This window comes from Phasianus colchicus, chromosome Z, assembly GCF_987193195.1.
Source record: "Phasianus colchicus chromosome Z, bPhaCol1.hap1.1, whole genome shotgun sequence".
Taxonomy (NCBI): Eukaryota; Metazoa; Chordata; class Aves; order Galliformes; family Phasianidae; genus Phasianus; species Phasianus colchicus.
Window position 1 is genome coordinate 18680519 of NC_143476.1, and position 26861 is coordinate 18707379.

The window sequence follows — 26861 nt, forward strand, 5'->3', positions numbered from 1 at the left end:
ATTCTGTGATATCTAATCTCTATGTACTAGAAAATTAGCTCTAATTTTTCTGCTGCTTAACACTGCAAGTTAGGTCAGTTGGAGGAAATTTGCACTGAAGAAGAAATAACGTTTCAGAGTTTCCCTGCATTTCTTTCATACTGAGTCTGCATGAAAGGAAACCCCAGTACTCATTTTGAGATTCTAGTAACAGTACAGTGCAGTCACCTCTGCATGCTTGACAGTTAGGTCAAAGAGCTGAAGACATGTTACTTCTTGTGGAGTAACACAATTCCTTTCTGTTCCTTAGTCTGCCATGCAACCTGTTAAGATCTGATCTATCATTTTACTGAGCAATTTAATTTAATATTAAATTAATAGTAGGTATTAATAGTACCAATTAAAAGATACGATCCCCATGATGTTTCCTAGCAGATAAACGACCAATGCAGGACTGTTGTAGCTAATCAGAAGAGCCACTTCTACTGCCTTGGGTCACCTCTCTCCTCACAGTCTTCTCCTGTGCATTCAGGTATCTGCAATCAGCTTCCCACCAAAATAATCTCATACTACTATTTATCTGTTTGTTTTTCTGTTGTTTTAATATATTAAACTCCCTTGTGTATACACCTCCTTAGGCTGATTCCTTTCAGTTTTTGACTGACACATTAATTTTCAGTTGACAATAACATAGAAATAATAATAGTAATATGATCTTAAGAGAAATTACTGTCATGATACACCTTCTCCATCTCCATCACCGTCACTTGACTTGGTGTTGATTCTTACAATTCGTAAGGGGCAGCTAAGAACTTCTCAATCTCAGAATACAACCAGCTCCTTCATAACCTTGAGGAGTAAAACTTCATAACCTTGAGGAAACATCAAAGAAATTTTAAGCCAGTCATTGTGACATTAGCAATTACAACACAGAGACAACAAGCAATCTCTAACCAGTAACAACAACAACAGAAGAATTAGAACACAGTTTCCATCATAGGGTATGGAATAATGTTTATAAGACTATCTAGATGTAAACTTTCCTAAGAGATTGAAATTGAACAAAATTGAACAACGTATCACTGAGTCACATTTAAACTAGCAGTGCACCACAGGTGCAGTACCAAGCTCTCTTGCTATTAACACATACAGTGAATTCAGAAGAGCCAGGAGGAACCTAGCATTCTCAAAGATGAAAAGACTGAGACATAGCTATATGAATTGTTCAAACCAATAAAAAAACACTCTGCTTTAGGGTACCTTAGAGAAATTTCATAGATTATCTCATAGGCAGAATAATTTATTTTACACCATACTAACAAAAAATGTATATCAATGAACATAAAGCAGTCATTTTATTTTCATTCAGGAACTAATGGCAGTGTAATAAATAATACACAAAGAAATGTCACGGATTTGACAGCAATTGCTTGAGAAATTTTTTGCATTTTACATATCATATAAGTTTAGAACTCTGATTATAACCTGAGGACAAGACGACATAAAACACAATCTACTTCAGCAGATTTTGTCAGCTTAAAAGAAGAGACAGCCTAAAAACTTCAGAAGCAGACAAAACTGCTGAATCACTCTACACATCACAAGAACTACAGCATGTTTTTCAAGAACATGATTTTGGTGTTATTGCAGTGTCCCTGACATTTTCATTAAAAAAGCCTATTTGCAGCATTTCATAAATTATCAAGAGATTCACTGTAGGCTAGAGACTCAGTGGAGGTATCAGCCTGGCAGAAAAATGTGTTGGTATGTGGGGATGTATGTGTGCAAAACACCAAAAGGAAAAAAAGAAGTTTTAAAAATATAAACAGATCTGGACAGTTTATTTATAAGACAAATTTTTGTTTTTACCTAAATTATTACCATTATTATCTGAAAAATTAGAGTGCATGGTTTTCTATACTCTTGATGGTTATAGTTTACTTATGTTAGAGTGACTAAAGGACTCAAATAAGATGAGTTGCTGTGAGAATTGATGGTGAAGTCATACTTATGGCATCTGTAGTTTTATATTGATTTCTGAACAATGCATTTTGTACTGTATTGAATATCCACTTAAAAACTTCTTATACATGTATTACCTTGTATTAGAGAACTAAGATAGGCAAGTTCATATATATCTCAGATCACAGATGGAAAAAAGAGCGCCCTCGAGGTGTATAAATGACTGGGTGGATGCTGTCTATGTTATGTGACACTGACTGAGAAAGAGATCTTTTGAATCAACTTTAAATTAGTTGTAATTAATGTAGAAAAGGAACAGAACTTAAGACTTGCTGTTTACTCTACTCAAAAACACAAAGGAATAAGAATGTCAGACAAGTTTTTTTTGTTTTTTTGTTTTTTTGTTTTTTAAGTTCACATTTCAAACACAGCAATGCAATTTGTTATATTGGTTACTGTTCCTAGGATTGACTCTTACACAACAAAACACTAAACTTTGCTCTGTATTCTACTTTTCCTCATTTTTTTATGACTATTTGAAGTGGATGAAATTCAAATTCCACTCTAGTCAGTGACACAGTCAAACCACTGGCAGATCTGTCATATCACTGTGATCTTGAGTCTACAGCATTTGATGCTGATGCTGTAAGTCCATTCTAGGAGTGTATATTAGGCTTACCAAATGTTTCCTGAGTCAAACAACATCTGTACTAGAGCAGAGCAAACAAGTTATATTAATTTCATTCTTGGTTTTGGACAGTGTAGTTGAACCACAGATTTGATTGAATCATCAGTTGTTCAGATGAATGACTTCATGGATGTCACGGAGTTGACTAGATCAATCTGTGCCCGTGACAGGGGGTAGTAGGCCCCTGCCTCCTCGATTCCCCCTGGCCCCACAAAATGGGAAGGAAGGGAGAAGAAAAACAGCAGCAACAATCTATGGAGGTAATTTTACTAACTATGATATCGGAATGCAAGATAACACAATATAATACAATCTAATTGAAATTGAGACTAATAAATCAAATAGGAGAGAGAGAGTTCCTGAGACCAAGTCAAACCTGAAAAGCTTGGAACAGCTAGGAAAGCACCCTCCAGCATCCACTGCCAGAGAGTAAGAGTTCGCCCCACCCAGAAGGGTCAGATCCCATGACTTCTGTAATGTATAGGGATAGGTACCTAGAATTGGAACATTAACACTTTAATTTCAATACATGATGTTTTGATGTGGAATACTGAAAACCAAAAAACATAAAACCATGACAATGGAATAAGAAAAAATACCCAGAAAGAATTCTAATTATGGATAAATTTAGGCTATTAATAACTTATGTTCCCAGAGGAGTAGGAAAGTGTGTATTAATTTTCTAATCTCTTACATCAACTTATCTCCCTACACTTCCTAAGGTGTAAGGAGAAAAAGCCTTGCAACATGAAGAAAAAACAGTGATATGTAGAATTAATATGTGATTTAGAAATTGTATTAGTAGGTAAAAAACATTATTGGGATGAATATTAGAAAAATATGCAGAGTAGATGATGACTGTGAAATTATTGGCAAACAACATGATGTAATTTTTCTTCACAGGGCTAGTATCTCTGTATGCAGAAAATTAAGTGTCTCATCTTGAACACTTTTGATCCATACGTAGTGTATTCTCCACAGTAAGTTTCCTTTTTCAAGGGGAGCCTATTAATAGAGCCCATGGATACTTAACAGAACAGACGATTATTTTTTCTCCTGGTGAATTAATTTATTTCACATTGAAGAATTGAATCTTATAAGAAGCAAGTAGGTAATGGATCTAGCCATCAAAATGACTGCATTCAAAATACCAGTAGTGCTCTCAAATAAATAATCAAGGTTCTTTTCTTCCTAATTTCTCTAAGAAAGGATGAAAGCATGAGAAGCTTTTCAAAATCATTCAGTTTGAAGAATTTTGAATCAAGGCAAGGCAGAATTGTGTAGAACCCAAAGACTAGGTGGCAAGCAGCATTTTCTTTTATAAACCAATATATTTCAATTATAATTCTTCTGGACAGCCTGTGGATATCACCATGTCTTTCTGAAGAGAAGGCTCAAAATACCTTTGCCCTGCTTTGAACTGAGCTGGGTAAGGAGGAAATATACTTAGTCCACTGAACTTTGAAAATCTTCACACCCTCTCACCAACACTTAATGTTTGCCTCTCATTGCCTGGGAGTCAGAATTTCAGGATTGTTAAATTACACCAATTATTTTTTTCCTTTCTCTGTCTGTCCTTTGGCTATCTGATCAAAGTGCTCCTGCAAGTTACAGCTCTGACAGCAGCTTAAATAGCAACCTGACCCGGGAAGTGTGAGAGACTGTTTCCCAAGTAGGTAAAGCCTAAGTCATTCCACTGCTATTAGCAGTTGTTTTAACTCCCAACAGCATGTAGAGGAAGGAACAAGTATTTTTCTTGAGTTCATTAGTGATCCGCAGCACAGAAGGAAGACAGAAAGAAAGGGAAAAACAAAAAGAAGAGAGAGAAAAGGGGAGAGGCAAGGGAGAAAATATGGAGAAAGGGAAGAGAGTCAATGTGAAAATATAACTGGCTTTTCTCAAAGCAAATTCAATTGCTTTGAATTGCAATCAGTGTAGGTTTGGCGTAGCACTCTATAATCTGAACTCGTGAGGAAAACGGAATTAACATAGCTTTTTCTCTGTGATGTTGAGTAAAACAAGACAGCCACCATCAAAACGTGGAAAGTATTAACTTTATGGAAAATCCCCCAGCAAGTACATCAGTCATGTAAGGAATTTTCACCCATATGGCAGAATTTATATTGTAGGCTATCAAATCAATGTTTTTTGGAACAACAGAATATTTCCTAAATTAGAATCATAATAACAGAATCATAGAATCACACAGAATGGCCTGGGTTGAAAAGGACCACAATGATCATCTAATTTCAACACCCACACCATATGCAGGGTTGCCAGCCACTGGACCAGGCTGCCCAGAGCCACATACAGACTGGCTTTGTGTGCCTCCAGCGATGGGGTATTCACAACCTCCTTGGGCAACATGTTCCAGTGTGTCATCCTGAATATGAAAAAATTCCTCCTATCATCTAATCTAAACCTCCCCTGTTGTAGTTTAAAACCATTCTCTCTTGTCCTGTCACTATCCACCCTTGTAAATAGTCATTCCCCCTCCTCTCTGTATGCTCCCTTCAAATACTGAAAGGCCACAATGAGTCCTCTCCAGAGCCTTCTCTTCTTCAAGAGAAACAAGCCCAGTTCTCTCAACCTTTCTTCACAGGAAAGGTGCTCCAGGCCTCTATCATCTTTTGGCTCTCTAGAACTGCTCCAAAAGCTCCCTCCACATCTTGTCCTGGGGGCCCCAGGCCTGGACACAGTACTCCAGATAGGGCCTCACAAGAGCTGAGTAGAGGGGGACAATCACTTCCCTCTCCCTGCTGGCCACTGCTCTTTTCATGCAGCCCAGAATACAGTTGGCCTTCTGGGCTAAAAGTGCACACTGCTGGCTCATGTCCAGCTTCTCGTCCACCAGGACACCCAAGGCTTTCTCTGCAGGGCTGCTCTCAAGGAGATCTTCCTCCAGTCTGGATAAATACCTGGGATTGCCCTGGTCCAAGTGCAGCACCTGGCACTTTGCCTTGTTGAACTTCATTAGGTTCACATAGGCCCGCTTCTCCAGCCTGTCCAGGTCCAGTATCCCTCCAGGGTATCAATTGCGCCGCTCTGCTTGGTGTCATCTGCGAACTTGCTCATTGTGCACTCGGTCCTATCAACTAAACACCAATGAAATTTGAAGCAAAGTAATCACTGAATACCTCAGCTTTTACTATGTCTGAGGAAGCCAGCTCTATTACCTTTTATCAGAGGGAGAACTCTCTCCTTGGCTTGTCTTTTCCTGCTATGTACCTGTACAATCCCTTCTTCTTACCTTTCACATCCCTCACTGTGTTCAGCTCCAGCTGTGCCTTGGCTTACATAATCCTATCTCTACAATTGTTATATGCTGTTACATATCAATTTTTGATAAGAAAAGACTGATCATGATGACATTGCCATAATGTTTTAAATACTGGTGAAATGCTGAAGACAGCCTAAATTGTCTCATCTAAAGCATCTTTTGGGGATCAAATGCTTAGATACAAGGAATGAAACTATTGCATGAAGGTCACTAACTATCTCTAATCAACTACAGTTTTTAATTAAGCAAACAACTAATCATATAACTATCTTTGTTTTATTTCTCTCTTGGTCCGTAGACTCAGTGGAAGTTTGTTGTATTTATTGGCTTCTAAATCAACAGTAACATACTTCAAGCAATAGAATTTTTTAATAGCAATAGAATTTTTTAATTCTATATTAGATTCTATATTAGAGTTTCAAAACAAATGGTTTCAGGTAATTCAACTCTACTACACGGCAGTGGGGTTGTCCTGCAAACTGAATCCTACAAGAAAATGTCTGACTGGAAGTGCATATTTTTTGTTTGTTTGTTTGTTTTCCTTAACTCACTTTTTCCACCACTATTTCAATTCTGTACTTCAGAATCATTGAAGAACACTGAAGTACAGTTAGTCAAAATAAGAACGATTAATGAGGTATCAATAAAAGCTGAGGGAAGAGAACAGCTGACTTGACTTACATGACAATACTTTAAAGGAATGTGGAGCTACTAGAAGGGTCAGAGACAGGCTGTGTGAGCGTATCACTAAAGAATTGGAACTTTTGTCTTAAAATGAAAGGCGCCAGTAGATCTGTTTATTTATCAGTGGGGGGCCTTAAAGGAAAGATATGAATTTAATTATGTGATGTTATATCTTTTCCTTATTCCATACTCTCTGCTGCATGTGCTGCATTTTCTGTTCACTCTCTTCACATTATCTCTTGATCATGAGAAGACTATCAGGATGTGAACATATCAATTAATTATGTTTATCCATATATTATTAGATATGGTAAAAAAAGAACAGTGTTTTCCTAAGTTTTTACAGCATCTGGTACACTGGGGCATGTCAGTGGGTCACTTGAATGCTGCTATAGTAAAAACTGACAAAGAATGTTTGAAGAGTATATTCAAAAAAAAAAAAACAAAAACAAAAGACTTATTCAGGACATTTTAGAACTACCTTTTGACTTAAAGTATTTGAATGGCATTTTAAAAGCAGTGACATATATAAGCCTTTTAAAAAACAATCTTAAATAATTATTCAAATGCTCGTTTTGATGAAAATATCAGTTTTGTCATAAAGCAATATTTTACATGGCCATGCTAATAGGCAACTAGTAATTAATGATATAGAAATTCACTTGGGCTATGAAGATGAAGAAAAACAAAGAAAGAAAGAAGAACTACGTTCAAAAAAAGAAAAGAAGAGGGACTGAAACTGTATTTCCGAAGACGGAACAGAGCAAGCATTTTCAAGCTGCTGCCATGCCCAGCCTGTCCTCCAGCCACCCTATGCCATCATGATGACATGGTAGAGCTCTGCTCTACCAAGGAGTCTAGCCTGGCTCTGGGTGTGTACCTATCATTCAGCAGCAACCAAACATCAATATGATTGGCACTGCTGCACTGCAACCAAGATATGAGGAAGGTGCAGGGAAGTGCCAAGTTATGGCAAATGCGTTATGCATTTTGATACACCAGCTAAACACAGTCTGTGAATGATGAAAAGTATGTAGTTCTGCTTTCCATTTTTATAAAGGAATGTGAGAATCTATTTCTAGGCTTTCAAGATTATGATATTTTTGGTATGTCTGCAACTCCATTTTAGTTCAATATAAGTAACTTAGTTACAAAATTTTGAATGGAGTGTATAGAATTGCAATCAGATAATAAATTAATAAAAATGATCGTGTCTCTGTACTGGACTTCCATGAGCCTTACCCTACAAGAGAAAAACTTCAGTTACTTCAAAATCATGCCTTATTCATGGTGTTACATTTTGGTAGTAAGCATGTTTGTGAACAACTTTTTTCAAGGATGAAGCACAGGAGGAGTAAAATGTCAAAGTTCTGTGATGAACATCTTGAGAACTCACTAAGAATTGCAACCACTTCCATTGAAAGAGACTGTTACATTAGTTTCACAAAATCAAGGTCAAATATCTCACTATTTTTATTTTTTTCTTGCCTACTTTTATTATGTTTTAATAAATGTAAGTATAAGTAAAGCTTTCTTACTAATATACATTAACTGCAATGTATATTTTATATGTGGTCCAAGAAACTAGGCAAGCTAAAGTTTGGACACTAATGTGAAATAGAAAATGGTTGCACTAATCATACTTCCAGATAATTATGTTCAGTTAAAGAAAAGCACACCTCAACATCCTCTAGAATCAACTAAATGAAAGTAAAAGTAAAGATTCCTTTAGGGAAAAGTTTCAAAACTTAAAACAATAGAATTGTATCAGAATTAAGATATATTAAACAATGACTGTAAAACTGAGAAATTACACGTATGTCTGTGTATATATTTTCTTACTTGAAGATTGGATGGGGAAAGAAGACCCCATAAGACCTTTTCAGAGCTGCCTGGCAAAATGAAAAAGAAAAAAAAAAAAATCAACAAATCTATACAAAATACAAACCAACCAACTAAACAAAGAAACAGAAAGGAAAAAATCAACAAAAAATTCCTTTTGTCGTACATAAGAATCAAAAGTAGATTTAAAGGGATGCCCAACCTGAAATAACACAGTTGAACTGTGACTGAATAGTAAACAAAACAGGCACTGAAGACAGAAAGTCTGAATAAAAGCAGTGACAATAATTAATACAAATTATTTATATCAGTATCATGAATGTTGCAGAAGATTAATGTTTTGATGGTCAAAGAAGTCTCTCTCTGTAACATGTTATGTAACAAAAGGATATGCCTTATACAAATTTGTGTCTCTAATATATCTGTGTCAAGCCTATTATCTACACCAAATTTTTATCCAGTAGGCATTAATCAGCATTTTTTCATTAGTTCCATCAAGGTTGTGTTTATAGCGCTTTTTCCAGAGATGAAAAAATTTCCAGATCTATTATCCTCAAATACCTGTTATAGTATGCATCAAGTCTAGCAAATAATATAAAATAGGACACTTGTTAGTTGTGTGATAGCTCTAAAACAAAACATGAATCCATTATTAGAAAGTCACCTTCTACTTGTTGAGCAGGACAAATCAGCTAATATCATTCCTCTCCTAATGCTGTATCTTGAAAATATTGAAGCATCAAGATAGTGTTTTGCTAGAGCACGTGAAAAATAACCCAAAATGATACCTTTCTGGTGGGGAGAATTGAACATTCTTTCCTGCATGGAAAAGATAAAGAGTGTCTACGTAAGTTGAGAAGAACCTCATTAGACTTGATTTTCTCTGACCTGCAGTTGGTTCAGGGATATCTTGCCAAAAAAAGTACCAGCCAAGCCTGGGACAGTAGCTGACTTTGGACTGACTAGAAAAAAAGGGACCTTTCGCTCCAGTCACTGGAGAGAAAGGAAAAATAGGTTCCTAAAGACAGTAGAAGGAAGAGTAGCATTATAGTACTGTATAATCAATGAATATATAGATGTTATAATTATGAAATACACCAGAGAGTTTTGCTAATCAGTTATTATACCAAAAGACAACAGATAGGACAACAGATAGAATGCTTACCTGTATCCCAAGCTCCCTATGAAACTCCAGAGGAGGGGATCTCCAGAAGAAATCCATCCCTACTGGTAGCTCTTAAATGGGTCTAGGAGAGGTGGAGCCAGGCTTCACCCTTTCTGGCATCACAGGTGAATTGCCTTCACCTGTGCTCCTATGGCTGACTCATTGCTCGCCTCAGGTGATCACTCAGAGGTTCAGGCCGTGACTCAGCAGTTTCCATACAGGTACACAAATTTTTTCATACTCAGTTCAGGAACGTGCTCTGATTTCTGCTTGGATGAGCACTGATCTGATCAAATTTGACTGAAAACAATGCTTTTGTGCATGTTGGATCAGTTCCTTGAGTCATCTAGTCCTAAGCAACCAGGATTTGCTAGGAGAACATATATTTTGAGCAGGAGGGAAAATAATAGGAATATGCACTTCACTAATCTTAGATATTCTATTTCTGTAGTATAGTTTTATTTGGAAAAAAAATATCATGAAGTATTATTAATATATATTCTTAAGTTCTCACATTTTGATATTATGAAAATAAATATTTTCTCTTTTGAAAAAATATTTTTTTCTCTCAGCAATAATCATGAATAACACAGGGAGAAAAAAAATAGATACTTTGTATTATTCTAACTCTTTAATAACATGTTAGCAAAAAAATATTGATTTCTTCCATTGTCTTTCTTTTCATAGCATTTACATCAAGTAAAGTTTTCTCAGCTTATTGTTATGTTAAAGAATAGGATCAAAGAAAAACAATGCAATGTATATGTATTTTTTTAATATACCACTATAAGTTACAGTGCATATAAACCTAAGTTGAGAAGAGGGTTTTTGTTTATTTGTTTGTTTGTTTTTTAATTAGTCCTTTATATTTAGAATGTCTTAGTAACAAAACTATGAGTCACTCATCAGTAGTGTAAAATGCTCCAGGAACATGTAGCGGTCATTATAACAAAATGATTATGTCTAGTCTCTGAACACCAGTTCTTTTGAACTGAGGAGATTTCACAGAATCATAGAATGATTTGGGTTGGAAGGGACCTGTAAGATCATCTAGTTCCAAACCCCCTCCCTCAAGACTAGACTGCTCAAAGTCCCCCAGCTTGGCTTTGAATGCTTTCACAGAGGAGGCATTCATAACCTTGTTGGGCAACCTATTCCAAAGTTTCAACATCCTCACAGTAAAGAATTTCTTCTCAATATCTAGTCTAAATATTCCCTCTTCCATTTCCCCTTGTCCTTTTACAACAGACCCTGATAAAGAGCCTGTCCCCTTATTTCTTGATAGTGAAAGACCTCTCTCTGATCTCCCCAGAGCCTTTTCTTCTCCAGGCTGAACAGCCCCAGCTCTCTCAGCCTGTATTCATAGGGGAGGTGCTCTAGATCTCTGATCATCTTTGTGGCTTTCCATTGGACCTGCTCCAGAAACTCCACGTTCTTCTTGTGCTGGAGACTCCAGAACTGGATGCAGTGCTGCAGGTGGGGTCTCACAAAAGCAGAGTAGAGGGGCAGAATCACCTCCCTCAGCCTGCTGGTCATGCTTCTCTTGATGCAACCCAGTAAACAGTTGGCCTTCTGGGCTGCAAGAGCACATTTCTGTCTCATGTTGAATCTTTCATCAACCAAAACTCCCAAGTCTTTCTCCTCAGGGTTGCTCTCAAGCTATTCTTCACCCAAGCTATGGCTGGGTTTAGTATTGCCCCAGCCCAGATGCAGGACCTTGCACCTGTTGAACTTCATGACGTTGGCATGGAGCTGCCTCTCAAGCAGGTCTCTTTAGATACCTTTCCCTCTAGTGTGTCAACTGCATCTCTCAGCTTGGTGTTGTCTGCAAACTCGCTGAGACTGCTCTCAATTCCACTGTTCATGTCACCTACAAAGATGATGAATTACACCGTTCCCTACACTGATTCCTGAGGAACGCTGCTCGTCACTGGTCTCCATTTGGACACTGAGCTCTCTGAGTATGATCATTCAGCCAATTCCTTATCCAACGAGTTGTCCATCCATCAGATCTCTTTTTTTTCCAACTTGGCTACCAGGATGTCGTATGGGACAGTGTCATATGCTTTGCACAAGTCCAGGTAGATAATGTCAGTTGTTCTTTCTTTATCTATTGAACCTTCAACTCCATTATAAAAGGCCACCAAGCTTGTCAGGCATGACTTGCCCTGGGTGAAACCATGTTGGTTAATACTAATCACCTCAGCTTTATTATCTGTGTGCCTTAATAGGGCCTTTGGGAGGACATTCTTCATGACCATGCCAGGCAGAGAGATGAGACTGACTGGCCTGTTGTTTCCTGATACTTTTTTTCCCTTCTTGAAAATGGGGGTTCATTTCCCCTTTTCCAGTCAGTGGGAACTTCACCAGACTGCCATGACCTTTCAAATATGATGGACAGCAGCTTCATGCACCAGTTCCCTCAGAAACCTTGGATTGATCTCCTGGGGTCCCATGGAATTGCACACCTTTGTGTTCTTTAGATTGTCTTGAACCTGATCTTCACTTACAGCAGACAGATCTACCTTCTGCAAGTTCTTACCATTGCTTTCTGCAATTTGGGCCGCGTGGCTAGAGCCCTTGCCAGTAAAGAGTGAGGCTAAGTGAGGCACTGAATATCTCAGCTTTTTCCAAATCCATTGTGATCCAGTTTCCTTCAGGAGAGGGCCCACATCTTCCCTGACCTTCTTTTTATCACTGATGTACCTGTAGAATTTGTTCTTTTTCCCCTTAATATCTCTGGCTAGATTTAATTCTGTCTGGGCTTTAGGTTTCCTAACCTGATCCCTGGCTGCTTTGACAACTTCTTTGCAGTCCTCCCAGGTAATCTGTTTCTGCTTCCACTCCCTATAGACTTTCTTTTTTAGCTTAAGTAAATCCAGAAGCTCCTAGCTGATCCACGGAGGCCTCCTGGCATTGTTTCCCACCTTCCTTTCTCTCAGGATGCACTGCTTCTGGGCTTGGAGGAGATGGTCCTTGAATATTGACCAGCTTTCTTGGACCTCTCTTCCCTCCAGGGCTTTCTCCCATTTTCTCCATGTCACCCTGCCAAGCAGTTCCCCGAAGAGTTCAAAGTCTGAGTTCCTGAAGCCCAGAGTAGCAAGCTTGCTTGATAGCAAGCACCGTCTTTGACACCCTAGGGATTATGAACTCAACCATTTCATGGTCACTACAACCAAGACTGCTCTTGAGCTTCACATTACTCACTGGCCTCCTCTCACTGATGGGGATAAAGTTCATCACAGTACCTTTTCTCATGGATTCCTGTACTACTTGGGAGCAGAAGTTATCTTCAACACATTCCAGGAACCTCTCCAGGATTTCTGGTGCATCCCTCCAATAGATATTGGGGTGGTGGAAGTCTCCTAAGAGGACTATGTTTTGTGAATGTGAAGCTGCTCCTATTTGTTTATCGACGGCTTCATCCACTTGGTCTTCTTGATCAGGTGGCCTGTAGCAGACCCCCATTACAATGTCTTCTTCCCTCTCCCTCTCCCTCTCCCTCTCCCTCTCCCTCTCCCTCTCCCTCTCCCTCTCCCTCTCCCTCTCCCTCTCCCTCTCCCTCTCCCTCTCCCTCTCCCTCTCCCTCTCTCTCTCCCTCTCCCTCTCCCTTCCTTTTTTTCCCTTTCCCTTTCCTTTTCCCTTCCCCTTCGCTTTCCCCTTCCCTTTCCCCTTTCCTTTTCCTTTTCCCTTTCCTTTCTCCTTTCCCTTTCCTTTTCCCCTTTCTTTTCCTTTTCCTTTTAGGTTTTTTTTTGGAACCTAACCCTTAAGCTCTCAGTTAGCTCCTCATCTATCCCCATGTGAAGGTCCATAGACTCCAGGTGGCCACTGATGTACAGGGCAGCACCCCCTCCTCTTATACCTGTCTATTCCTACATTCAAGTCATGATAGTCATCCCACCACAAGATGCCAGGTTATCTTGGCATAGAAAATTAAGTTTCATGGAATAGAGTGGTTAAGTATTATTCTTTGTTTCTCTTAATAATCAAGTAAAAATAACTTTGTCACTTACCAAAACTAGAACATTCAGTGTTGTACTCAGTACTTAATCTCACACCAGTTTAGCAAAATGTGGTATTCGAGTGCTCAAAATACACCCTATAGCCCACTTTAAAAAGGCACTGATGTATTTGGTCTCCAGAAGTGTTTGGGAGAATGTACAATATATTGTAAAATATATTCAAGCTAGTATGAGCATCTGTGAGACCTCAGTAGCAACCGGATTTTATGTCAGCAAATCTAGATTTTGCCCATGCGGAATTTCAGACATTTTAATTTCTACAAGTTTAGGTTCTTAAAAAGAAAAAAAAAAAAAAAAAAAAAAAAGTTTATACACTTAGGATGGCTTAGTATAAAACTTACGAGAAGTGATTATACTGTTTTGCACTTTGTACTGGAACAAAAAGAAAAATGACTTAATATTCATAAAATAAAATGTTTGCATTATAAAAACCCCTAAAACAAATATTTCAATGGCATATGTTGAACAGATGAGAATATAAATGGTAGTCTTGTGTTTTGCATTAGTAGTAATTTTGTGCTTTCTATCAAGTGAGCTGCAAAATTTTCCATAAAATGAGAAAGAAGAGGAATATGCTGGCTGAAAGAAAGTTTATTAATATTAGGAGGTTGGAGCTATTGTAGTTCACATAAGATAAAATCTCATATGCTTGCTAACATAAAGCATATAGTTTTCCTTGTTCTAACATTAGTCTTAGATGCCTGCAAGACAAGTTGAAAATGAATTACATTGGTTAAAACAAGAAGCAAATATGATCTTGGTTGCTTTGAAGGAATAACAATGTAATAGAGAAAAAATTTCTGGGTAAATAAAAACAGCTTATTTACACTGACAACTTGGCTCTTCATCTGCTTATGAAGAGAAACTAATTTCAAAATGAAATACTTCTATCTCTGTAGCTATGATAATATAAGTCATTCTGTTATGGATGCAATAATGCTGACCAATGATGAAGTCATACAAACATATAATGAATAGAAATGGAAGGTAATAGCTAAATAATTTGTGCTACATAAATGAAAGTAACATTAATTTTAAAACTCATAGCAACCGAAGAGAATATGAAGGAGAAACAACCAAGAGCGGGAAAAAGATCTTGTTGATGAACTGAGCTATATTAAGGAAGTTCTACTTTGCTGGGTTTTTGTTGTTGTTTGCTTGTTTGTTTGTGTTTTTTGTTTGTTTGTTTTTGTTTTTTTTCCCCACTGCCTTAGAAGAGATAGGAATTTCATAGTAAGGGCACAATATTTTTATCCTCAGAAGATGAAAAATTAGAACCTATTCCTTGAAGAGGAAATTTTGCATTAAAATCCATTGGTTTCTTCAAAGAAATTTTGAACAAAAATCTTTCAGATTTAGTTGAAGGAGGAAAATGGAAAAGTTCAATTCTACAAGAAAGACCAAATGAAACCTACCTAGATACCTCCACATGGTCATGTTTACTGAAAAGAGAGATTGGATTTGGCTATTTAAGTAAAATACTGTATCAAGGAGTTAAATAAATTAGAGGTCCTTTAGAAATATAATCTTTTTGTTTACAATAAAATACAAGAAACTGAATGGTTATTTCAATTGGACTCCAACAACTTCAGGATTTGTCTAAAGATATTAATGATCTGCCATTAGTATAAGACAGAGAAAGTAAACACAATGATAGAGAACTTCTACCTGTTACAAACCTATTTTATTGAAAAACCTAGTGCAGTCAGGTCAGAAACAGATTATTCTATCTCATCTAATGAGCTTTCTGATTTTAAGTCTTACTGACTTTGAATGTCTTTGAAAGAATTCTTCATAAGAATTGTTTTATTGCCACTGTATCCTCAGCAAGTTTGGAGATGACACCAAACTGAGTGGTGCAGCTGACACAATAGAAGAAAGGGATACCATCCAGAGGGACCTGGACACTCTCAAAAAGTAGGCCTGCATGCAACTAATGAGGTTTGAAAAGGCCAAGTACAAGATTTTGCATGGGGTTAGGGCAATTCCAAACATGTACAGATTGGAAGAAGTACTCAGTGAGAGCAGCCGTATGGAGAAAGACCAGGATTTTGAGATGGGCAATAAACTAGACATGAGCCAGCAGTGTGCCCTTACAGCCTGAACAGCCACTTGTATCCTGGGCTGCATTCAGAAGAGGGGTGACCAGCAGGGAGAGGGAAGTGATTCCCCTCTCTATTCTGCCCTCAGGAAGCCCAATCTGGATTAATATGTTCAAGCCTTATGCCCCAACACAAGAAAGACATGGAGCTCCTGAACTGGGTCCAGAAGACAGCCAGAAAGCTAATCCAGATGTCTGGAGCACCTTTCCTATGAAGAAGGATTGAGAGAGTTGGGTTTGTTTAGCTTGGAGGAGAAAAGACTGTGGGGAGATTTCACTGCAGTCTTCCAGTACTTGAAAAGTATAGGAAGTCTTGAACCCCTGTTCTAAAGAGTAACTTATGGGACTGGCTAAATCAGTCCCTGAATGTTAAGTAAAAACAGTCTAATGTTTCTGTAATGTTTTGATCAGAACAGAAGAGAACAAAGGAAGGTTGACAGATTGGGATATAAAAAAATCTGTCTATACTGGAATCATGCTCACAATATTTTGAGAAGAAGGCACCTATGGCAAAAAAAAAAAAAAAAAAAAAAAAAAAGGAAAAAAAACATTTTGGGAGACATCTGCAATGTCTCTGGCTTTTGGAACCAGAAGTGCATTTGAATAGCTTTCCTTGTAATGAATCATAAAATCACATTATTTTAAACATAACATGGGAAGCTGAAGTTGTCTGCCAGTTCTTATTTTACATTATCTCATTCTCCTTCTTGAATTACTCAGCATCAGGTATTTATTCTATTTGTTCAAATTGCTCTTAAATTAAAATCAAATATTACTGCTAGTACTTAGTACTTTGTATAATGTAACTAATTGCCATTGTGTCAACATAAATGTTGCTAAATAATAGCATGGAATGAGTAATGTACTGAATATTTGTAGTATGTCTTTTTGAATTTTATTTCCTGATCATTGTTATTTTTTAATCTCATCAGTCAGGGAAATAAATGTGTAGGTTCAAGTTCTGGATCTTAAAAATATGATACTTGTGACTTGCAGAAAGAACAGTTTTTATAAAATGGAATTAGTTTTTCTTAAGAAGCTTTATGGCTCAAACAGTTATCAGTTATAAATACTTTTTTTTACATGAGATTTTCACAGTGTGTGTGGAGACTGCATAATTACACTGCACTTTAGTAAGGACTGGGAAAAATAGGGGCCAACGGCAGTACAGCTCCAGTTTGCATTACAAATCTGTTCTCAATACAGTCTCTTCACAAACATCTTCTGGTGTAAATATATGGAAATAGTTTCTTTTCAACACCTATTCAGTTATCAAACTTTATTTATGTGAAAAAGTAAGTACATATATCCTATTTTTCCCCTAATTAACATAGTCTTCTAGTGTACAGACAGGGTAAGATAGTGTGATTCTACAGAAATAACCATTTCATGGATTTGTATAAATTGAGGATTATTCACTCCACTTTACCTACCAGTAACACAGGATTTCCTAATTTTCTTTGTTTAATATCCTGCATCTTTGTTCTCTTTTTGGTCTTGTTTGCTTTCCTTCTTCCTCTTACTTTTTATCTAGAACATTTTTATTTGCCTCTCTTTTCAATTTCTTTCAAATAGTCAGAATAGACTATAAAATATTTTTTTCTTTTAAGAAAAAGGTTTATGAACTGATTTTCTGTTAGTAAGCATTATATTTTGTAAGTGGAGTTTGGCTGAATGCAAATTCTGCAGCTGTGTTTATTAGGTGGTAGTAGTTTGTTATGTTGTCAGTTTGCCAGATAGCATAATGTCTGCTTGCTTTTGATATAAGGGTAAAATAATTGTTTGTAAAATGTAGAAATACATTTGTGATGATTTTTCCTATCAGTTGGATTTTCAGTATCATTTAGAAAAATGATAATCTTTCTACATTCATACTATCTTCATAATAGACATTCAAACAAACAAACAAAAATGATGTTAAAGGAATAAAAAATTGAACATATTTTGTAACAACATAAATCAGAAGAGTAAAATAAAAGTGAAAATGAAGGTTATAACCATGACTTACTTCTCACTGTCAGGTTAGACACATCATCAGATATAAAAAATGGTTCAATTTTCTTTCCAGACTCTTTGTTTATTTATTTCACAGCTAATGGTATAATCTTCTAGGTACAGTTCAATTTCATATTCCTGCAATAAAAATCCTGGTGAAGACTTTCAACTTCTTTGACTTCTTGATCTCCTTTTGTTGTAATATTTTGCTTTCCAGTTCTCTGTGTTGCTCCTTTGTCTTTTTTACATTCCCTGGCATTCTCACTAGTTGCAGCCACTCTCATTACTGGCTTGCAAAATGATTCCTCAGACTCAGTGGTAAGGACACCATCAGAATGCCTGACATTTTAGCATTTGTTTCCCCTAATTTGAATTCCTCCATTGTAACCATCAAAATAAATGTGCATTACCATTTTAGTATAAATCCAGAACAGATGCAGTGGCACAATACAGCCCTGCTGAACACCTTCCCAGATGTTAAAGCTCTCTACTGTTCATTTTTTTGAAGCTGCAGCTTCCTAGTGACATCAAAGTTGGGGCAGCAAATGACCACATTTAAAAAATGTTGACTGACTACAGATCTGTCTAGAAATTAAGTGGGAAGGTATGTAGGATTCTTCACTTAATGCACTTTTTTTTTTTTTTTTTTTTTTTAGCAATGAAATCTCACATCTGACTTTTATTATTTTTATGTCACTGCTTCTTTGTATTAAACAAATTCTCAGTTACCTCTGTAAAGATTTTAGTGACGCAACACATTTGTTCTGTCAGAAAAGGATTTCATTGGCTTCAAAATCTAGGACCACAAGAAAAAACACGGAAGTTTCATTATGTGAGGAAATGGTTGCATCAACTGAGCTAGCGTGTGTGCATGCTGACTTCTTCCCTACTTCAAACTCTTCCATGTAAAATTATTCAGAAGCGTGATAAAGAGGTAAAATTCCTTCCAGTCCAAAGCTTACCACTAGGATACCCTTCAGAAACAAGGTGTTTTAGTGAAACATTAGAGATAATATCAGTATAAACATTTTCTGTATCCTTGCTACAGATTTTCTTTTTTTAAATCCACAAATGAAATCAGAAAAAAAAAAAAAAAAAAAAAAAAAAAAAAAAAAAAAAAGGTTTATTGGAATCAATATATTTCAGTGGAATTCTATTACAAAAAGGTTATGGTGTGTTTTGGTCCCAATCTCTGCTTGCATGTGAAATGTATTTTTTAAAGCTGGTTCAATGTCATTATAAAAACAATTCAATGAATTCACATACATTTTGGGATGATTCTGAGTGATGCAGCAGAACTTACAAATTTTATATTGCACTTAATTTTGAAGCTTCTCTAGAGAACATTTCTCCAGCTTCCCAAACAAAACAGCAGTGTAGTAATGCCACTTTGAAGCATTTTCAGCAAGGTCTTGAAAACCATTTAAGTATTGTATGTCTTTGCAGGTATAGATATTTTTGCTGTGACTATTGATAAAGCTTCTTTTTTAAAATCCATGAATCAAAGTTTCAAAAATTCATTATTTTCCTACCACCTGTCTCACTTCTGAGACCTTAACTTTACACTTCCTGAGATTAGCATAAACCTGAGAGGATTCTAGACTGGACAAACTGTGGAAATAACAACCCCAACATTTTAAGAATGAGTTAAGATAGTTTCTATTTGATTAAATATCAGTTGTTACATATGCAGATTTTTTTTTTTTTTTGAGATAATCATAGAACACAAAATTTACCTGTCTTTCATCACCTTTAAGATTGAGTATATCAAACAAATTAGATCACAGTATTCCATAATCAACTTCATTCTTCACAACTATACAAACACTAATTGCAATCATTCCGTATTTTTAATCAATTCACAAATATTCAGTACTTTCAGATCAAAAATTCTCTGATGAACACTAGTAGATAATGTTGGCCACTGCACGGGAACTGTTGAATCACAGCTTGAACCTATGATTGACCACCTGAGGTGAGCAATGAGTCAGCCCTGCGAGCACAGGTGAAGGCAATTAACCTGTGCTACCGGAAGGGGTGGAGCCTGGCTCCACCTCTCCTAGACCCCATTCAAGAGCTGACTGCCACCCTGAGCCCAGGATGAGGGTAAGTTTTCCATTCATTCTTCTTTAGCATGATAACTTGTTTAGCCTAACTTTCTTCTATATTTCTTAATCATAACATCCATATATTTATTATTATTTAGCCATAAAAAAAAAAAAACCTCCTCTCCTAACATCTGTAGTGACATTAAAAGAAGTGTAAGTAGTGATATTTTAATATCAAATATTTTGAAAATGAAAACTTTTATGATATGTGAATTAACAAAAGTACTCCAATTATATGAGCTTTAACAAGACCAAGTTCTGACTCCTCTGCTTTGATTACAGCATATCCATGCAAAGCTACAGGCTTGAGGCAGAGTGGTTGGAAAGCTGCACAGAGGAAAAGAATATGGGCTTGCAAGTTGGCAGCTGACTGAACATGAGTAAACAGTTTGTGGCCAATAAGACCAATGGCATCCTGTCTTGTATCACAGATAATTTTGCCATCAGGACAGGGAAGATGATCATCCCTCTGCACTCAGCACTAATGAGGCTACACCTTTAGTACTGTGTTCAGTTTTGGAGGAATCTGAAGTACAAATTTTATGAGGAGAGACTGAGGGAGCTGGGATTGCTTAATGTGGAAAAGAGGAGGTTCAGAGGTAACCTTACAGCTCTTCACAGTTTTCTGAAAGGAAACTGTCATGAGACGGAGATCAGCTTTTTTTCTCAGGTAACGTGCAATGGGACAAGAGGTAATGGTCTTAAGCTGCACCAGAGGAAATTCAGGTTGGATATTAGTAAAAATTTCTTCTCAGAGTCATGAGACATTAGAATAGGTTGCACAGTGAGGTGTGTTTCAGTATGAAGGAGCTAGGCTCTTCTCAGTGACATCCAGTGATAGGACAAGGGGTAACAGGTGTAAGCTAGAATGTAGGAGGTTCCACATAAATATGAGAAAAAACCTCCACAGTAAGGCTAACACAACACTGGAACAGGCTGCCCAGAGAGACTGTGCGGTCTCCTTCTCTAGAGACATTCAAAACCAGACTGGACATGTTCCTGTGTGACATGCTCGTTAGCTGGGCAGTAAGAAACCAGATGAGGTTTAACAAAAGCAAGTGTAGAGTCTTGCACCTAGGGAGGAATAATTGCATGCACCGGTACAGGTTGGGGGATGACCTGCTGGAGAGGAGCTCTGCGGAGAGGGACCTGGGTGTCCTGGTGGACGACAGGTTGGCCATGAGCCAGCAGTGTGCCCTTGTGGCCAAAAAGGCCAATGGCATTCTGGGGTGCATTAAAAAGAGCGTGGCCAGCAGGTCGAGGGAGGTGATCCTCCCCCTCTACTCTGCCCTGGTAAGGCCTCATCTGGAGTACTGTGTCCAGTTCTGGGCTCCTCAGTACAAAACAGACAGGGATCTCTTGGAAAGAGTCCAGCGGAGAACCACAAAGATGGTGAAGGGCCTGGAGCATCTCCCCTGTGAAGAAAGGCTAAGTGATCTGGGTCTGTTTAGCCTTGAGAAGAGAAGACTGAGAGGGGACCTGATCCAGGTCTATAAATATCTAAGGTGTGGGGGGCAAAGTGGCGAGGCCAGACTGTTTTCAGCAGTGTGCGGAGACAGGACAAGGGGAAATGGCCAGAAACTGCAGCATAGGAAGTTCCGCACCAATGTGCGCAAGAACTTCTTTCTGGTGAGGGTGACGGAGCACTGGAACAGGCTGCCCAGGGAGGTTGTGGAGTCTCCTTCTCTGGAGATATTCAAGACCCGCCTGGATGCCTACCTGTGCGACCTGGTGCAGGGATCCTGCTTTGGCAGGGGGGTTGGACTCGATGATCTCTGGAGGTCCCTTCCAACCCCTACGATTCTGTGATAATCTAGGTGTTCCTGCTCCAGCAGGGGGATTGAACTAGATTATCTTTCAAGGTCCCTTCTAATCCGTGACATTCTGTGATTCTGTGGAGAAGTGAATGTGTTCAAGAAACATGTGGATATGACACTGAACGACGTAGTTTAGTGGTCATGGTGGTGATAGGTTGATGGTCACGCTGGACTATCTCAGATACCTTTTCCAATCTAAAAGATTCTATGATTCTATGAAATTATAATAGAAGCAAAATTCTTACTCACTATTAGTAATATGTGTTGGAAAAGCTTTGAGCGAAAACAGGAGGGAAATCTCAGTTTCTGAAAAAGATATGGAGAAAGTATTTAAAAAAAAAAACAAATCAGTTTCTATTTTAGCAGGCCAGAGGATTAGTTAAAGTGTTTAGACACAATTCTTGACTAGTATACAGTACATAAGACAAATTATAACTATTTCTATTTAATATATGTTCTTAGATGATTTTTTTTTTTTTTTGGTATATGTGTAATTTTACAAAAGTTATATCCTTTTGGTATCTTCCAATTTTGCACAATTTCAATGAGTGTAAACTGCTGTGAGTGCAAGAGTTTGTCTTTAAATTGTGTTTACTACACTTTTAAGATATATTTCTGTCTCATAAACCCTCAAGTATATGTATAAATTCATGCATGCGTATGCATGTAATTATGTTGGAAAATGTCGCTATTCTTCTCTTTGTACTTTTCTCATACTTGCTTAGCTTAATAAACCAAATCACACTCATATGTAAGCCAAGAAGTAGTCAGTTTTGAAAAATAAGTTGCAGAGATGCTCTATAGATGACAACACTGATAGGACTGACATTACAGCCTTTTTTTTTTCTATTTAATCTCAAAGTCTTTGTTACACTGTAGTGCATTATGTTCTTTTGAACCTGAAATATTTTGCTTTCAAAGTTCTTTGTGATGTCAGTGCCACAGACCTTATAAAGCATATAGACATATAGGACATTGGCCACTTTGTCATCTCATGTAGGGACTATATTTATTTACTTCTTACAAACACTGTTAAAAATAATAATAATAAAAAAGCAAACAAACAAAAAAAAAAACCTGCCACGATGATTTAAGATATCCAAGATATCACCTGAGTCTTTCTGAAGTTCTCTGTGTTTATAATCAGAGTGGAACAATGAGAAGACCAAGACTGGTGCTAACTTACTGTTAGGCTTCTGCATGAAGCCCTTTCATGAAGCCCTGTATGCCCTTTTGGACTGGAACTGCACTGTTTGGGAAATATGTTTCCAGTTCTTTGCAATTGTTTAGCAAACTTAAGAAAATATGATATTCAAATTAACAATATTAATAGCAAGTAATTACTTACTAACTTGATTTTACTGTATGAACCATTCCTTAAATCTTTGCCACGTAATGTTTTTGAAAGTAAATGTTGGGCTAGCTTTGTGGTCCCAAAGTACTAGGATACTATTTATCTCAAAACAAACTAATCTACTGAAATTCTGTACCAGAATTTGTACTAGAGTATCAAACAGTTTATAGTCTGAAGTGAATACTGAGACTACATCCACAATGCTAATGAGGACTGTCTTTCTAGGTGATTGGTAGCAAGGATAGAAAACATTTTTTTCCCTCTGCAGAAGTTTGCAGGCATTCCAGTATGATTCATGTCAGTGACTTCAAGATAAAAAAGCTGATAATTGTGACCAGAAGCTGGCTTGATCCACACAGCTGCACAAATATGAACTAATTAGTGCTTAATGCAGAGCATGGATGTTGTAAGACTTTAAAATTTCTCCCTTAGAAGACAAGAAGTTATATATTGACTTTCTGCTCTGGGACAGGGAGTATGCTGTCAACAAATCAGTGAAGTCTGAGAGTACTGTTCCAGAAGCACAACCTCTCTCCTGCAACTGGCAAGGGAGTTTTTATCCTGGATCAGATTAGTGGCCTGTCAAGGTCAATAATCTCTGTAAGAGACTACATAATTCTGTAAGAGGTTGAGCACTCACTCTGTAAGAGAAGATAGTTACAACGAGACTGTGTATGTATTTACATCATAGGAAAATATTTCCACCTATTAGAGGAGAATAGCTTACACCTTGAATCTGAATGTTTGTATCCCCTGATGCTTTATCTCTTAATTTCAGTCTATTTTTAATTTTTAGTATTGTATTCAGGATATTGAAGCCTTGAATCTGGTTCCGATCTGGAAATATTATTACCCTTATAACTTTGGAGGAACAAATAACCAATAATAAATATAGGTTTTTGTTGTAGTAAGTGCTAACGAGAACTTGGGATGTGACGGAGTAGGACCTCCCCTGCTCTGTGATGGACATATGACTTATGCTTAAGGGGGCGTAGACGAAGCCAGAGGTGTACTTAAGGAGTTGTTGCGCTATAATAAATGCCATCTGCTGTATCCTCATATTGGTGTCTGTACTGCAATGGCCCTAGCAAGGGTAGATCGCTAGCCCCTGGCGGAATGCACCTTGGTCGTGGGGACAACAAATGGTGCCCCGTGCGAGGAAGAATTGGTCCGTCGTTCCCCAGTGTCCCCAGAGGCAGGTGTTGCCTGAGATCTGGTGAGGGATCTGCTCTTGGCCAAGAGAATGGAGTCAGTTATAAAGGTATTTTTGCAGTTGGGTAAGGACTACGGTGGCAAGGATACGACTTCTAAGAAGGACGTGGCTGCCATAGTGTCCTGGTTAGACCGGGAGGGGGTGTTGGGTGACGCCAGTGATATTTTGAATCCCCAGAGGTGGGATGAAATTATTTTGGTGCTTGCACACCACCCTATGAGCACGCAATTGGGCACGGAACTTAAGACATGGGGATTGATGTTAGGGATACTTAAGGCAGTGAAGGAGGAGGGGGAGGTAACGGGGGCTGCTTGGCAGCTTCTTGGGCTTGCCCTGGTTGGGGAAGGAGCAGGGTGTGCATTTACATCTAACAAGGGTACTGAAGAGGGTCCGGGGGAGGGCCAATAGGGTGTTAACGCTCCTCGGGATAATGGGCAATCGGGGAGTGGAGAGGAGGCAGGAAGCGGTGTAACCTGCAGATGCTTGAACGACACCATTTTACCAACGCCAAACGCCTCCATCGCGCCCAGTGGAGGAGAACAAGATGGCGACCGTTTCCTGACCCACCCCCTGCCACCGTATCCAGACCGACTGACTCGACCCAGATATCCTTTTACAGAGCTGAGGGCGCATACGACCAATCAGGGGCCTCCACAACAGATAGCGTCCCACAAGAAAAACATGATCAGGAGGAAGTGGGAGAAATTCGAAACCCGCGACTTCGTGGTGTTCCTGAAGAGGATAGTGAGGGAGAGGGAGAGGCGGATTCGCATTGGGAAGCTAAGAGGAGCACACTAGTAGATTGGGGGAAGGTTAGGTCTAGTCTGATAGAGGAAGGAAGAGTAGTAGAAGCTTTCCTGGTAGTTGTGAATAGTGGAGGAAACCCCGAGTGGTGCCTCTTGATCCGAAATGTATCACCCGTCTGTTAGATTGCGTGGAGAAGCGAGGATTAAACTCGCCCCTCACTCTGAATGCTTTAGAAGCTATGACATCGCTAGGCCCCCTCCTCCCTCACAATATAACAAATCTGACGCGCGTGCTATTAACGCCGGTGCAGTACACATTGTGGTCCTCGGATTGGATGGCGGGATTGCGGGCAGCTCTAGGGGCAGTGGAATCCAGCCCTCACCATCCGCTGCATGGGTCCTCGTTGATGCGTCTAGCAGGAATGGCTAGGGGGATGGAGACCCCTCATGGTCAGGTGGGAAGGCTCAGACTGGGGGAGCTTAGAGCAGCTACAGATGCAGTGTTCCAGGCATTCCGGAGGATAGCTAAAGGCATGGAGTTAGTGGACCCCTGGACTAAAGTGACCCAGGGGCCGATGGAGTCATTCTCTGAATTTGCAAATAGACTTTTAAAGGTCATCCAAGGATCGGAACTTCCAAAGTCTGCCCAGGGTCCCGTTATCATGGATTGCCTGTGACAGCAGTGTCAGCCAGAGATTAGAGATCTTTTACGGATTGCGCCTCAATTAAGCACACCAGGGGAAACAAATAAATATATTTTGGATAAACAGAAGGCGGCATCTCTAACTAATGAAGGGCTAGCGGCAGCTATTGTCGTGGCGATTGAGGTGCGACAGCCCCAAGGACCGTGTTATGGGTGTGGCCAAATGGGCCATATTAAGGCAAATTGCCGGAATATGCGTGGAATGCAGGGGCCGTGAAGACTGGCAAAGGGACCAGTACGGCCGGTAAGTTGGAACTGCAGTGGGCGTGGACATACCATTCGTCAATGCCCAAGTAAGGGTGTGAGTAAGGGAGAGGGGCAGCAGCAGGGAAGCGGGAGTAGGAGGGTCCCCCAGGCCCAGGGCCCCCCCCTATCCTGCTGGTTGGGCTGACCCCGCCTCTCAAGTTCATCACACGAACACCTTGGAAGAGAGCACAGAGGGTTCTGAACCCTTTAGTGGAGAAACCTACTGGTTTCCATAGTTTTGCTGGATGGTTCATCCCATCTTTGGGGGTGAGTGAGTTAGAAAAAGCGATTGTTAACATTTCAGCTACTTTGGAAATAATAGAAAATGCCACCATTGATGCAATCAGGACATTACAGGGAGAAATTTCAACGCTTAGCAAGGTGGTATTACAGAACAGAATGGCATTGGACCTCTTAACGGCCAAAGAAGGAGGAGTCTGTGTGGTAATAAATCAAAGCTGCTATGTCTATGTCAATAAGACTCAGAAGGTAGAAACGGACATACATGCAATATGGGAACGGACTAAATTACTCCATCAGGTGTCCATGGATGATACGTCATTTGGATTCCGGGTCTTATGGGAGAAGCTCACGATCTGGTTACCTAACTTCACATGGCTGAAGCAAATCTTCATCGTCTGTGTCATTATAATAATTGTACTTATATTAATGTGAGTCACTATGCGGTGTATGTTATGCCTATGTATGGATTCTGGGAGGGACAATGGAAAATGGAGAAAACACGAGTTACGGCAGCAGCTAAGGTACTTATAGTTGCTTTGCTTGTAGTCATATCAGTGTGAAAGTCTGGCAGAGGCTAAAGCAAGTAGCCTAGCTCAAAAGACCCAACATAGCTTACCATCCCCTCCACGTCGTAGGCTAGTGATCTCGGTGGTGTTGGTTGGAAATGGTGGTCTCATTGTAACGGGGTGAGGCTTTACTGAGCATGGGGAGGG

General features: G+C 38.8%; 1 pseudogene; it reads left to right on the forward strand.

The window, feature by feature from the left end:
- The first annotated feature begins 24689 nt into the window (after positions 1-24689).
- Positions 24690-25876, forward strand: LOC149912680 (endogenous retrovirus group K member 10 Gag polyprotein-like; annotated as a pseudogene).
- Positions 25877-26861: the final 985 nt, after the last annotated feature.